Raw genomic sequence first — 14706 nt, 5'->3', positions numbered from 1 at the left:
TCCAAAATGCAGTCGGTGAGAATGTTTTTAACTTTGCTATAAAAGTTCTCTTGGTTGTCCCCTCTGCACCCACCCTGTCCTCTTCTACTTTGAAGCACAGAAAACAGAGGCCCTGATGATAATAACACAAAGCTGTGTAAACTTCTTCATGGGCCCTTAAAACGCACTTCTAATTCGGTACACCCTACCACAGCAGTACTGAATTTCTCCTTAAACAAAAATGGTCACGGGTGTCAAAGAGATGTGAGTGAGTGTCCACTGAACTGTGTCTAAATGATTTTCCTTGTGAGGAAAGCCAGCCTGGAATAAGCCCCTACTAGTGAGAAGAGAAAACATGCTTCCCAGGCTGAGGAGGCATTGTTCAAAGTAATGAGTTCTGCACCACTTGGTCCACACTTCACAGCAGAGTCTGATTTTCATAGACAAAGAGCAATAACCAAATGGAGATGCTCTTCAGCAAGATTTTCTGAGCTGATTATTGTTATTAAACTCATGAGGTGGTGGGAGAAAAAAAAAAAAAAAAAAAGGAGACTACAGTCTCCCTAACCTGCTACATTCTCCAAAAGAGGAAGGTTTGTCAACCTTGGTCAGTATTATGCCAGGGGGTTGTCTGTCACAGCTATAATGGATTTCGAGTCTAAACTCACTACAAATGCCTAGAATTATTCCAGCTCAAAAGTCTAAATGTTTAAATGCCCTACTGTATTCCTTTTATCCTTCTATCATAATTTTATCTTTTTTTTTTTTCCCAGAGAAATAACAGTCATGATCCTTGAAGCATGCAGACCAACACTATTCTTAGAAGGGAGCTGCAGGAGGTTTATTATGTCATGAAACATGGAGCCAGAACAAAGGACTACTGAATCACTCACCTTATCTTCATCTAAGAAACCTGAGAATTACAGGGTTTCCCTGTTCCTCTCAAACTCAGCACTGCACTTGTGAAGACAGCAAGTTGTAGGGCCCAGTCTATACTACAAAAATGTAAAAGAAAAAAAAAATAGATGCACACAATGCTTCTCACAATATACTTCTCTAAAATACTCAGAAACAATGTTCAGGATTATTTTAAATCAAATTTTAAACATTTGTTTCTGAATCTAGATGTATGATTGCTCAGCACTAAATCAACTGTTCTCCCTAAGAGTACTGTAAGTATTTACTCTGAAAACCTGAAACAGCATTAGAATTATTTCAGAACTCAACTCTGAGTTTATCGAAGGCAGGAATATAGATTGATTTATATGCCTTATATACAGTTTTCAATAAATATTTTTTGACTAAATGAATAAATCTCATTTAATTAAGAGTTTTCCCAGTATATTACATTAGGGCACCTTAACACAAAGCACCAATATTCTATTTTTATAATTCTATCCTTGTAATTATTTAGAAGACTGATTCTAAAAATAAGTTCAATTGATATTGATGATGTAAGAAAATGTATCAAACAGAAGCAGTAACTTTAACAGCTTTTATGCCGAATATGGTGCAGCAATAAATCTTGGCTCTGCCCATCAACCTTCCCTCCCTTTGTCTCCTTCCCAATGCCTGTCCCCAGCCTTCCCCCAAGCACTTGCAATCTCATTATCCCATGATCTGCTAAACTGCAGTTCACCTCCTGGAACCAGCAGAAACACATGTCACTGAGAATTACGGAACTGGAGCCAGTTACAAACCACCAAATAGGGTCACAAAGTATCTGAACCTGAAAATTAAGAGTGTTTCTATTTTTTTTAATTATGAGAAAAGGGGAAAAAACTTAATTGGACAGTTTTGAACATTTGAGCTAGATGGATTGCATAATGTCTAGGCATTTATAATGAATGGGATGGGAGAGATAACTTTAACAGCATGTTATTTGCTAATCAGCTGAAAAGTAATATTATGTTGACTTCATTTGCTGATGGTGGAAGGATATTGTCTGAAAACTTCTACCACTAATAAACATTTGCTACTCTTGAAGGCAAATTGTTTAAAAGTAGGATACAGCAAGACCATACCCCTAGTTCTTCATCTAAAGTATTTTTATGCCACACTTTATTCAGAGTTACTCCATTTTTAACTTTTACTATTTTAATTTTAACCAATATTTATTTAATAACAACTAGACACATTAATCCTGCAGCCTAGAAAAATGATCAACAAGATTCAGGTCCTTAAGATGTGTACCCTTGCCAAATGCTAACCTGTGTGTAAATAAATGGGATTTCCTAAAAGGGATAGAAGCTGTGGAGACTCACAATTTCAAGAAAAGGAAAAGGACATTCTTAACGGGAAGCTTGAGAAAACTGACTGGTTCCCAGTAAGGCTTCTTGAAACATTCCCTGCAGAAGATTAACCTCAGAAGTGAACAAAACTGAGGGGCAACTGGAAAAACAATCACCCCTTCTGGGAAAGCTTTTGTTTCTTTTCAGTGGCATTTTACTTCGGTCCATTTTGGAGCTCATCTCCTTCTCATAAACATGCCATAAGGAGGACACAGGTGCTCGGGTTTGCACACACTGCACTAACCACCTGCGCAAAGGAGGCCCAAGTCTGTAACCTTACTGCTCAAGAGCAAGGGTCTGATTGAATTTTTTAATGCCTCACCACCAAGGAAATATATTTTATTTAGTGGGGGTAACAGTTTAGTTACTGCCCCAATGATCAAAATGGTAATGCGAAACGGCGGGGAGGTGGGGGACAGTCTTCTATTTCAGTTTAGTTGGTTATTGTTTTAATGCTGAACTGCTAAAGTAAAAATGAGATCATAAACTCATTCCGAGTTACAAACAAAGAAAAGGAAGAGGAGAGAGGGGGCCGCAGACGCCCAACAGGGGACTGGGCTTAGGGGAGAGCCTGGTGGCATCTCGGACTCGCGGCGCCGTCGCCATGGGAACCCCGCGCAGGCGCAGAGAGCGACGCCGCGCAGCCGAGACTTGCCTCCACCTCCCCGCGCGGCGTCGCTCCGGTGCCCTCGTTTATTCCAGGAAAGGGTAATGGAGTAAATCCTCCTCGCGCTGAGTGTACCCGGCCTTCTCCGAAAGGGTCCTGAGTGGGGTCACCGAGCACAGGAAGAGTCGTGAGACTCCCCAAGAATAATGGACAGCGTACTTTTCCTTTCTGGGAAACGCGGACCTGCTTTCTCCGCGCTGTCGGGAGGTCAGAGTACGGTTCTGGGGACCCCGCGTGTGGGTGAAGCATCCTGCAGCAAAGCTTCGCCCTCCAACGGACGAAACCCCATCCACCGCCACGGGCGACTCGAGAAGTCATTTCTGGCGCGGGCACACGCACACCCACGTCTTCTGAATTACGCCCCCCAACCAACCCCCCTCCAGGACTAGCCGTGGTCCAGTTCGCGCTGGGGGTTTGGGGGATCCCCACGCACAATACTCACAGTCCCTTAAAGAGCGCGTCCCGGCCGGGACTGGGAAGAGGAACTTGAGCCACCTGCTCATTTGCACACCTGGTCTGGTGTACCAGTCCTCGTTCTCTTTCCGCCTAGCTCCCCCCAAACACTGACCTGCTCAACTTTGAGTGTACGGCAGTTGAAGGATTCCTGGGAGTCCTTGGCACAGGAGCAACCTCCAAAGTGCTGGGGTGGTGAATTGTGCGCCCCTGTGACTTTCAACTCCAAAACCCCGTCGAGGGACGGAAAAGCCCCCCAGAAGCGCACTTCTCCCCACCAGCCAACAGAAAACCCTGAGACGCGCAGGGGAGAGCGGGGCGCCGCCGCCACAACCTGCTTTCTCATTCAAATCCTTACGCTTACACTGGAGCCCCCTCCCTCCCAGCCCCGCAGCTCCTGAGGAAATCAGGAACTGGAGCTGGAGAGAGCGGACTGGAGCTCCCACCTCCTCCAAGGGCCCCAGCCGGCCGGGGGTAAGGGGTCGAGGGCTGGACCTGGACCGCCCCCTACCCCCGGGCGCATGCGCCCTTACGGGGCTCTCAGGGGGCAAGAGCCAGAAGCACTGGGAATAAAGTCTTTTTTTTTTTTTTACCCGTAGGTTTCAAAGTTTCCCAAACCCAGGGACACCTCCTGGATTCTCAGTTTGGGGCTGTGTTCCCAAGAGCCTCGGTGGTTGTAGGATAAAGGAGTTTGGAGAAACGAAGTTGGAAGCGAGGAAACAGAATGGGAACGGTTTGCAGCTTGCACCAAAGTAAAAAAGTGTCAGAACCACACCTTAAAAGAAAATCCCAAACCGCCCATCTTATGTCACCTTCTCTTACATTTCTAAGAAAATAGCATTTAGTATGCTGTTATAACCAAGGAAATCTGCCTTGAGTAAAGTGCAACTAAGACGGAGGAAGAGGGAGTGTAGGTAACCCCCTGCCTTTATTCCCCCCACCTCCCACCGTCAGTTCTTCCAGATGTTTCTCCTAAACGTTAACGGGACAGTTATTCAATCGATCAGTTTAGTGGCTGGCAGACTCCAGCGGCCACCCGGCAGTAAGAGCTTGGCCAGGGCGGAGGAAAGCTTGCACACAGTAGGTACTCAAATAGTGATGCAAATGATGAAATCTACTGAGTGCAAAGACAAGGTGATTGACTCGGTTGATGCGGCTGCTGGAACGCTGACTACCGCTAGCCTCGGCAGTCACGGGGTGATCCGGTCTCAGGATTCCAGGATTTGCATTTATCAGCCTTCATTCAACCTGCCCTATTGTTAGTTCAAAGCCTGGCTGGGAGGGACTTCTAGACTCTGCTCCTCACTCACCTTCAGTTTAAAATTCTCCACCAATAAGAAGGTCCTAGAAAAGCTGGCAGCATAGGGTTGGCAGGGATTTTCTGGGCTTAGTGACAACATAAACTAAAGTCATTTTCTTTTTCATGCGTGAATTTGCTCAGGAAGTTACAACTGAGTGCTCCAGCTTGGAGAGAAGGGCCGGGCTGCCTGTCCGCTTTGACGGACAGTTAGTGTGGGGGGTGGCAGCACCGTGACCTCTCAGCGCAAGATCTAGGGTTTCACCTTTTCATCCCACTTAGCCGATACCATAGAAACAACCCATTTGTATTATTCAATTCAACAGAGGCAATTACAATGTCACAGCAAAGCACCATGGGCATGAAGAAACTTTATCCTGAAAGCAATCTTGGACTCTCAAAAAAAAAAAAAAAAAAAAAACGCCACGGGAATAGTCATTTGAATTTCTTCATGCCAGGCTACCAGGAAAAAAGCAATTTGGAAAAACACATATAAGGTCGTTTGGCTCCAAAGAAAGAAACCTCCCAATTTTTTAAATATGTCCATACAAAAATCCTCAATTTATAAGAAATTAAACAGGTAAGGTAACTCTTCTAACCCCAAATTGCTTCTTGTTTTGCATGCAAATATGTGCTGTTTAGAGATTTGTTTTGCTGGTAATCTCCATGGTGAACAGGAAGTCCAAAAAGAGAGAATGAGAGACGCGCACACACACACCAAGACAACCCTTCACACAACCATGGACGTTATCCACTCCAAACCTCCTGTGTTTGTCTTTCTCATACCTGAAAACCCACAGATGGGTGTTAAAATAAGCTCAGACACCAAGTTTCAAAACAAGAGCATTTGTTTGTGATGCAGTCTTTATTTTGAAAGTTTTAATTTCCATAATTTCAAGAACTTCAAATTTCTTTATGCAGTGTTTCAAACCTACTAAAATCAAGGCAAATACCCATATAATACTCCTGCTCCTTTACACCTTTTTTTTAAATAAAGCATTACAGATACAGCTAAAACCCCATTTCCTGGCCCTCCTCCCTCCCATTGTGTGAATCATACTTAATCATGGTCTTAAGTGTTTAGGACATATGGATATATCCATAAATCTTTTAATGTAGCTTTTCCCTGTGAGTTCTTTTTTTTTAACACCATTAATCAGAAAAATCACTAACTAAAACCAAGAAAATATTGTTACATTGCTAAGTGTTTAGAAGCCAGACAGAACTATTTTTCCCTGCTGGTGACAGGGGGAATGATAACAAAGGGATTAGACAGTGGGTAGTAAACAGCCTCTCTAGGTTACACAAACCCTTCCATGGTTACAGAATGGTCAATAGAAAAACAAAACAAATACTACCCCCTTCCTTCACTGGGTACAAGAGAATTGGGGGGAAAAATGGGATCTAGATTAACACTTCTTTGGGCAGGTAAAACAAAAGTCCTATCTGAGTAATACCTTTTTTTGCATGGTCTCTTGGTCACCTAAACACTAATCTTTTAGTGTGGATTTACCCCTTTTCCAAATATAAGGGCTTCTGCTGGTAGCTCAATTCAAGGTTGAAATCAATCCCGCTGAAAAGTCCGGAGTTGAATCTTCCTTGCTTCCCCATACACGGGGACCTCCATCTGTACTGCAAGTTCAGCCAAGCCCTTTACAGCAGTCCTTTGACTTAACCTCCCCTGTGCAGTAAAAGGGCTATGAAAGCACCGATTTTTCTTAAATGCCATTTACTGGTGAAAGACATCCTTCCCCACCCCCACTCTCCTCTGGCTTCCAGAGCGATGACTCTCATTAATTATACTGGCACAGCACTGTCTGGCCTCCCTTCTAAATAGCTGCCAGATTTCTACATATCACCTCTGCCTTGATACAGAATGTGCACTGACAACAGGATCACAGAAAATCCTGTAAAAGGTGCCTGATAGCTGGTAAGATGATTGATGTGCTTTGAGGTGGGCCTGCTGTGCTGTGCTGCGCATAAAGGGTTTCTTAGAAAACTGCACTAGGAATCTCTGTTTTGGAAGTAGATATTTCTAGCTGTACCAAAAGGGTGGCTTTCAGTTGCAAAAACAGGCATATTTAAGATACTCGAATTTAATCAGCAATAATCTGCAAGTTATATCCATAAGGCAAGAAAGTGAAGGAGATGAATATTATCCCTATTTTAACCAATGCACCAAAAAGTCACAAGAATAACCAAAGAGTTTGACAATTACTGAGGAGTTATATCTCTCCCAACACATTTCTTGAGTACTTGCCATGTACCAGACACTGTGCTAGATGGTAATTCTTAGCTGGAATTCAGATAGTACTCCTAAAGTACAGATCAGTAGCTCTCCTAACGGCCCTACTTTTAAATACAAATAACAAAACCACAACTCAAAGTAGCTTGAGTAAAATAGCCAGTGTAGTGAGTCCCACCTTACAAAAGAGGCAAGGATAAAGGCTTCAGGAATCACTGGATCCAGGAAATCAGAATTCATCATTTCTTTCTCATATTCTCACTTTTGATCCTTCCTTTTCTCTCCCTGCTTTTCTCAATGTTTCTTTGTTTAATGTTTATTTTTGAGAGTGAGAGAGAGCACGAATGGGGAAGGGACAGAGAGAGAGGGAGACACAGAATCTGAAGCAGGCTCCAGGCTCTGAGCTGTCAGCACAGAGCCTGACGTGGGGCTCGAACCCACGAACCGTGAGATCATGACCTGAGCCCAAGTCGGATGCTTAACTGACTGACCCACCCAGGCACCCCTCGATGTTTCAACCTTACTCTTTCCTATTACATAGGCGCTTCCTCTATAGGCCAGTGGGTAGAGAAAACATTACCAGAGACAGCTCCAGGTCTCAATCATCTCAGCTAGTGTTCCCAGGGTAAAGAGAGGATTTTTTTTTTTGCTTTTACTATCTGTAAATAAGATTGTAAGAAAGTGGGGTGCCTAGGTGGCTCAATCAGTTGAGTGTCTTTTCAGCTCAGGTCATGATCTCACGGATCGTGGGACAGGCTCTGCACTGTCAGTACAGGATTCTCTGTCTCCCTCTCTCTCTGCCCCTCCCTGCCGCACACACACTCTGTCAATTAAAAAAAAAAAAAAAAAGAAAGAAAGAAAAATGAAAAGATTGTAGGCAAGGATCCTAAATGACCTGGTTCAGGTCACGTGTCCATCCATAGGTCAATTAATGTGGTCAACAACAAGTAGAGTGTATATATAGCCAGTCTCTGATTATATACCCACCCCTACAGCCAGGAGTTGGGGTACCTTGAGTAGCAGCCCCACCAGAACTATGTGGAGTCAGGAGGATTTGTCCCCCATAGGAAGGGGGCTGTTCTTTCCAAATGAGGGTAGGAATGGGTTCTGGCAGATAAAAAGAGCAAGGGTCCCCTACTGTGTCACCTCCTGAATCTGCCACCAAAGATAGCCATAAACACCTTTGATAGATTCCTATGTGTATGACAGACATTAAAAAAAAATGAGTAAAGAAACTTCCCATGTCCATTAGGAAGAACTGAGGGGACGGGCAGTATAAATGCCACCAATCTTTCCCTCCCTAGCTACAGAAGCATATATCCCCACATGAAGCATATATCCACACATGAAACACATATTCCCACATGAAGCATATATCCCCATATGAAGCATATACCCCCACATGAAGCATATATCCCCATTTGCTAAGCTGAAAAAGGAGAGAAAGGAACATAAATAAGCAAGATGGCTGACCTTGAGAAGAGTGGCTTTGTATTTGTGCTTTTCACTTTTTATCACAGAAATTTTCATACGTACACAAAAGTAGAATAGTACAATGAAGCCCTACATATTGGTCACCCAACTCTCAACAATTATTAATATTATGAAAATCTTTTATCTATTCAGGAATGTGACGGATTCACTGAATACTTAGTTTCATAAATTAACACATTTTGCCCTGTTGTGATCTTGGTTAATGGAAGGAATGCGTGCCTACAAAATAACTAAATTAAATAAGACTACTACAAATAAATAAATAAATAAATAAATAAATAAATAAATAAATAAGACTACTACATGTGAAGCTCTTAGCAAAATGCCTAGCACAAAATAACCTCTCAAAAATCTCAATTATTGGGGCGCCTGGGTGGCTTAGTCGGTTAAGCATCCAACTCTTGGTTTCTGCTCAGGTCATGATCTCATGGTTTGTGAGTTCAAGCCCCACGCTGGGCTCTGTTGCTGAAGGTGCAGAGCCTGCTTAGGATTCTCTCTCTCTGCCCTTCCCTTGCTCATGCTCTCTCTCTCTCAAAATAAATAAACAGTCTTAAAAAAAAAAAAAGTCAATTTTGTAGGGGTGCCTGCCTGGCTCAGTTGATGGAGCATGTAACTTTTGATCTTGGGGTTGTGAGTTTGAGCCCCACGCTGGGGGTAAAGATTACTTAATAAATAAATTACTGGTATTACTTGCAACCTATTTAAAGCTTTTAAACATTAGCAAAGTCTACACATTGAAATGTATTTGGGCTACAGAGGAAAACAAATTAAGGCTAAACTCCTTGCCAATAGACAATAACATTTTTAAGTGCTCCATTTAAAAATTTTTTTTTAATGTTTAATTTTGAGAGAAAGAGAGTGTGTGTGAGTGAGCAGGGGAGGGGCAGAGAGAGAGGGAGACACAGAATCTGAAGCAGGCTCCAGGCTCTGAGGTGTCAGCGCAGAGCTGACATGGGGCTCGAATTCACAACCAATGAAATCATGACCTGAGCCAAAGTCAGACGTTTAACTGACTGACTCACCCAGGAGCCCTGTAAGTGCTCAATTTTTAAATGGGTGATTTGTAATTTTTATAGCACAAGCCTATGTAATTGTTTCCCCCTTCCTATATGAAAACATCAAAAATATTACAAGCAGGGGCACCTGGCCGGCTCAATCAGTGGAGCATAGGGCTCTTGATCTCAGGGTTGTGGGTTCAAGCCCCACATTGGGTGTAGCGATTACTCAAAAACAAAAATGTTTTTAAAAGTATATTATAAGCAAATGCACTTTTCACCTTACAAATAGTAAGACACATGTTAAACTGTCAAGGTCAGGAAAGAGCTTGGACTAAATATCGGAATTCTGAATTCCAGGTTCCCTACTTGAGTACCTTGGCAAAATAATCCAGCCTTCAATGCTGGGTGAAAACAAAATAGCAGAATTGAGTCTGTCTAGGTTAAATCCATCAGTTCAACTAAGATTTTCTTATACCTCGGTTATACTTCTTAAAAGACTCTCAGTTCCCAGTATAGAATGAATACTTTTTTTTAAGTGAATACTTTTTTTAAAAGTTCATTTATTTTTTTCAATAATCTCTACACCCAACATAGGGCTCAAACTCACAACCCCAAGATCAAGAGTCCCATGCTTTTCTGACTGAGCCAGCCAGGAGCCCCAGAAAGAGTACTTTTTAAAAGGCAGGAAGGATGCTAATTAAAGTGAACTTATTCCATTTTCTGTTTTTCTCCAACTTACTTCACTGTTTTCTCCTGGTGGTTGGGGGGCAGGGAATAAAGTATTCTAGAGAATATTTGACAATAGTATCAGCGCCCCCTTGACTTCCTCCTAAGAGCTTCCCAGCCCAGCTCTGTGACTTTTGTTTCCAGAAAGACCTCCCACAGAGCCAGTATCTACAATTTTCAAGATAGCCAGTGTCTGCTAGGCAGGACAGACATAATTGAAGTACTTTCTTGGGCCCAGAAAATAATACTGAAACTCGGATATCACATATTTTCATTACGGAATATACTGGGTTTCCCCTCCCATACCACCATTAAAAATTCCTGTAGAATCCCATAATATAATAAAAAGAAAAATGTATCTTCACAATCTATTCAGTTGCGGACCAGTCATCTAATACAGCAATCATTTTTATAGACATTGAACAAAAGTTTAGGCAAATGAGCAAATTGTAAGGCGAAGAGAAAATGAAGAGAACTGGTAAGCCAGAACGCAACTTCTTAAAGCTTTCAAAGCTGAGGAGGAGGGAAGGCAATTTACACCATAAGGAAAATTCTCCTATTTCTATACTATTTGGAATCCTTCTGGTGTATGACCTCTCTTATTATTAACACCTGTTTTTTTAACCAGAAGACAAACATTTAGGTTTTTCCATAAATAGTAAAAGGAAAAACTGCATTTTAAAAGCCATGTTAGTTTTTGTTTCATTTAAGTATTTCCACTAAATATGTATTTAGGGCGCTTGATTTGCCCAAAATAAGTATTGTTTTCAAATTTGACAAGTTTTAAAATATTCTTTCAGACCACTGAAGGCAAATTAATCTTCACAATGTAGGATCATATGATGTATAGAGGAAAATTAGAATGGAAAAATAGATTCTGGTCAAGATGAGTAGGCAACAAAGAAACCGTTCACTTTATACTGTTTTAAGATTTTTTTTTTAAAGTCATCCCTACACCCAACATGGGGTTCAAACTCACAACACTGAGATCAAGAGTTGCATGCTCTGGGGTGCCTGGTTGGCTCAACCAGTTAAGTGTGCAACTTTTGATTTTAGCTCAGGTCATGATGTCACAGTTTGTGAGTTTGAGCTCTGCGTCAGGCTCTCTACTGTCAGCCCACTTCGGATCCTCTGTCCCCTCTCTCTCTGCCCCTCCCCACTGGTTCTCTTTCTCTCTCTCTCAAAAATAAATAAACTTTAAAAATAAATTAAAAAAGAGTTGCATGCTCTACTAAGTCAGCCAGGCACCCCAGTCTACTTCATTATTTCATTCCTTATTTACCAAATATTTGTAGAATTCCCAATGAGCAAGAAACTGGACTAAATGCTGTGGAGAAAGCAGAAATGCTCCAAAGTTTAATAAGGTACGGTTTGAGTTGCAGGATCCATTCCACTTTGGAAGAGAGAGAAGACAGGTAATTATAATATAATGTCACAAGCACTAAAATAGATATGTGTTCAGTGTTGTGGAAGAACGGGAGAGGGCACTAATTACTCAATTTCATTGCTAAAGTATATATAAACTATGTTTCGAAAACCAAAACAGGAAATAGAATCATCCCAATACATCAAGTTTAAAAACTCTGCTTGTGTCTCAATTACTTGTTGTCCTCACCTTAGTTATGGAAATCTATTCATCAGGCTTCTTCAAAAAAGTCCTAGAAAATGAGATCTGCATTTTTTGCGCGTCAAAGCCAGTGCACATATTCAAATATTTACAACATGCAAAAAAATAACAAAACAACCCTTCTCTTTGCTATGTGCAATGCACTGTGATATATTTTACTCTGTCCTGTTTTTCTTAGCCCAACATGAGGCTTGAACACAGGACTCCAAGATCAAGAGTTGCATGCTCTGCTACTGAGCCAGCCCTGCACTCCTGCTCAGTTCTTTTGTTCTTTCTTTTTAGATTGCTGGAGGCAACTCATTAAATTGACTTCATATCTCACTAATAGATCATGGCCTACAGCTGAAAAACACTACTCCAATATGTCCTTTAAAAATGAAAAAGAGGGGCGTCTGGGTGGCTCAGTTGGTTAGGCAACCGACTTCTGCTCAGGTCATGATCTCACAGTTTGTGAGTTCGAGCCCCTGTGCTGACAGCTCAGAGCCTGGAGCCTGCTTCAGATTCTGTCTCCCCCTCTCTCTACCCCTCCCCTGCTCACACTCTGTCTCTCTGTCTCTCAATAATAAATAAATGTTAAAAAAAAATTTTTTTAGTAACAATGAAAAAGAGGGGCACCTAGCTGGCTCAGTTGGTAGAGCATGCAACTCTTGATCTTGGGGTTGTGAGTTCAAGCCCCATGTTGGATGTAGAGATTACCTTTAAAACATCGTAAAAAAAAAAAAATCAAAAAAAAAAAAAAAACATGAAAAAGCATGGCAGTAGTGCTCAGAACAGAAGCAGTGTGGTCAGGAGGACCCCAAGTCACACCTTCTGCCCAACAAATTAATAGATATCAAAGCCATATAGGAATAAGTCTCTGGGAGAAAAAAAAAAAAAAGGCCTGTGATTGTTCAACCCTTTAACCATGAACCCACATGAACAAAAAAGGCCCTCTAAAGTTGTCCAGTCCCCGAAGGGTGAATCCTCCCTAAAGGAGGATCCTTTGAAGAGACTGTGGAGTATAAGGGCAATCTTCTGGAGAGCAGAACTGGAGCATCCAGATTGACTGACCAAGAAATTCACACACTGCAGGACCGAGAGTCATCATTTTCCCTGTCCAGCTGAGTAAGTAACATGCTATGATCTACTGACATCCCATTTTCCCTCCACATCCTACATTCCCTATGTATTGGGTGCATTGACATTTGGCCTTCAACTTCCAGATCATGAGGAATTACTCTGGACCTGAACAAAAGGAATTCATATTACTCAGAGATCCTAAACTAGGGCATGGACTTGATTCCTAGATGAACACCATCTTTCCTGAAGAATACTAAACCCTAGAATCCTATCTCAATCCAATTCCACTTCATCAGAGTTTGCAAAACTTCAAAATATCTAGCTAATTAATGGCATCTTCCCGTTTTCTATCATTTATACCATCTTTTTCTATTTCCTATTTGATATTTTAATGTAATTTGAATGGAAGTTAAATGAATGCACTCCATGGCCATCTTGAAATAAAAGTATAGTTGGTTCATTTTAAAGCTTTTTTACTGTTTCACTTTTAAAGTTCTGTTCTTGCTATTTTAAATAATTTTTAATTAATTTTTTTAAAAAATAAGTTCTATGTCCAACATGGGACTTGAGCTCATGACCCTGAGATCAAGAGCCACATCCTTTATTGACTGAGCCCACCAAGTGCCCCTGTTCTTAATATTTTAATTTTTAGGGGAACCTGGATGGCTCACAGTCAGTTAAGCCTCTGATTCTTTTTTTTTTTTTTTTAACGTTTATTTATTTTTGAGACAGAGAGAGACACAGCATGAATGGGGGAGGGTCAGAGAGAGGGAGACACAGAATCTGAAACAGGCTCCAGGCTCTGAGCTGTCAGCACAGAGCCTGACGCGGGGCTCGAACTCACGGACCGCGAAATCATGACCTGAGCCAAAGTCGGCCGCTTAACCAACTGAGCCACCCAGGCGCCCCAAGCCTCTGATTCTTGACTTTGACTCAGGTCGTTATCTTGTAGTTCTTGAGTTTGAGTCCAGAGTCAGGCTCTGCTCTGACAGCATGGAGCCGGCCTGGGATTCTCACTCTCTCCCTCTCTCTCTGCCCCTCCCTTACTCTCTCTCTCTCTCTCTCAAAATGAAACAAACTTAAAAAAATTAAAAGAATAAGAAAAAAATATACCTTAATTTTTAATCTTGCATTTTAAATTTTCTTCAGTCTTTTTTTTTAAGACCCAATAGCTGAATATTAAAAAAAATTGTTTAACATTTATTCATTTTTTGAGACAGCGAGAGACAGAGTGCAAACAGGGGAGGGGCAGAGAGAGACGAAGACACAGAATCTGAAACAGGCTCCGGCTCTGAGCTTTCAGCACAGAGCCCCATGCAGGGCTCAAACTCATGAACCGTGAGATCATGACCTGAGCCGAAGTTGGCCGCCCGGCTGACCAAGCCACCCAGGAGTCCACAGTCTTTTTTAATGGTTATGTATTTTTGAGAGAAAGAGAGAGAGCATGAGCGGGGAGGGGCAAAAAGAGGGGGACAGAGGATCCAAAGCAGGCTCCATGCTGACAGCACAGAACCTGATGCAGGGCTCGAACTCAGGAACTGTGAGATCATGACCTGAGCCAAATTCAGACGCTTAAGCAAGTGAGCCACCCAGGTTCCCCTTTCCTTCAGTCTTTTTATAAATTTGCATTGCTTTCTTCCTGTGACTTGCCTTCACTGAAAGAGTTGCATTGGTAATGGCGTTAGAGAAGCTCCAAACCCAGAGATTGAGGACACACTATCCCAAATGTGGCACCTTGGCAGAGTGAACATTTTAAGTTGAAGGAGTCAGAAAATAGCGGGAGCAGGAAGGTCATTCTGATCTCCCTCCCTTGCCCTTTTTCCCTGAAACTGCTCATAAAATCATCCTCATTGTCATCAGAGAAGTATCC

The 14706-nt window shown here is 42.0% G+C and overlaps 1 long non-coding RNA gene across 1 annotated transcript; it reads left to right on the top strand.

Annotated features, from left to right (window-relative positions):
- Nucleotides 1–2907: 2907 nt before the first annotated feature.
- On the top strand, nt 2908–5285 carry LOC122230512. Its single transcript, XR_006207502.1, has 2 exons — nt 2908–3864; nt 3990–5285. It is a non-coding gene; the product is annotated as an uncharacterized LOC122230512 (long non-coding RNA).
- Nucleotides 5286–14706: the final 9421 nt, after the last annotated feature.

This window comes from Panthera tigris, chromosome C2 (assembly GCF_018350195.1).
Source record: "Panthera tigris isolate Pti1 chromosome C2, P.tigris_Pti1_mat1.1, whole genome shotgun sequence".
Taxonomy (NCBI): Eukaryota; Metazoa; Chordata; class Mammalia; order Carnivora; family Felidae; genus Panthera; species Panthera tigris.
This window is presented reverse-complemented; position numbering and strand designations above follow the sequence as displayed.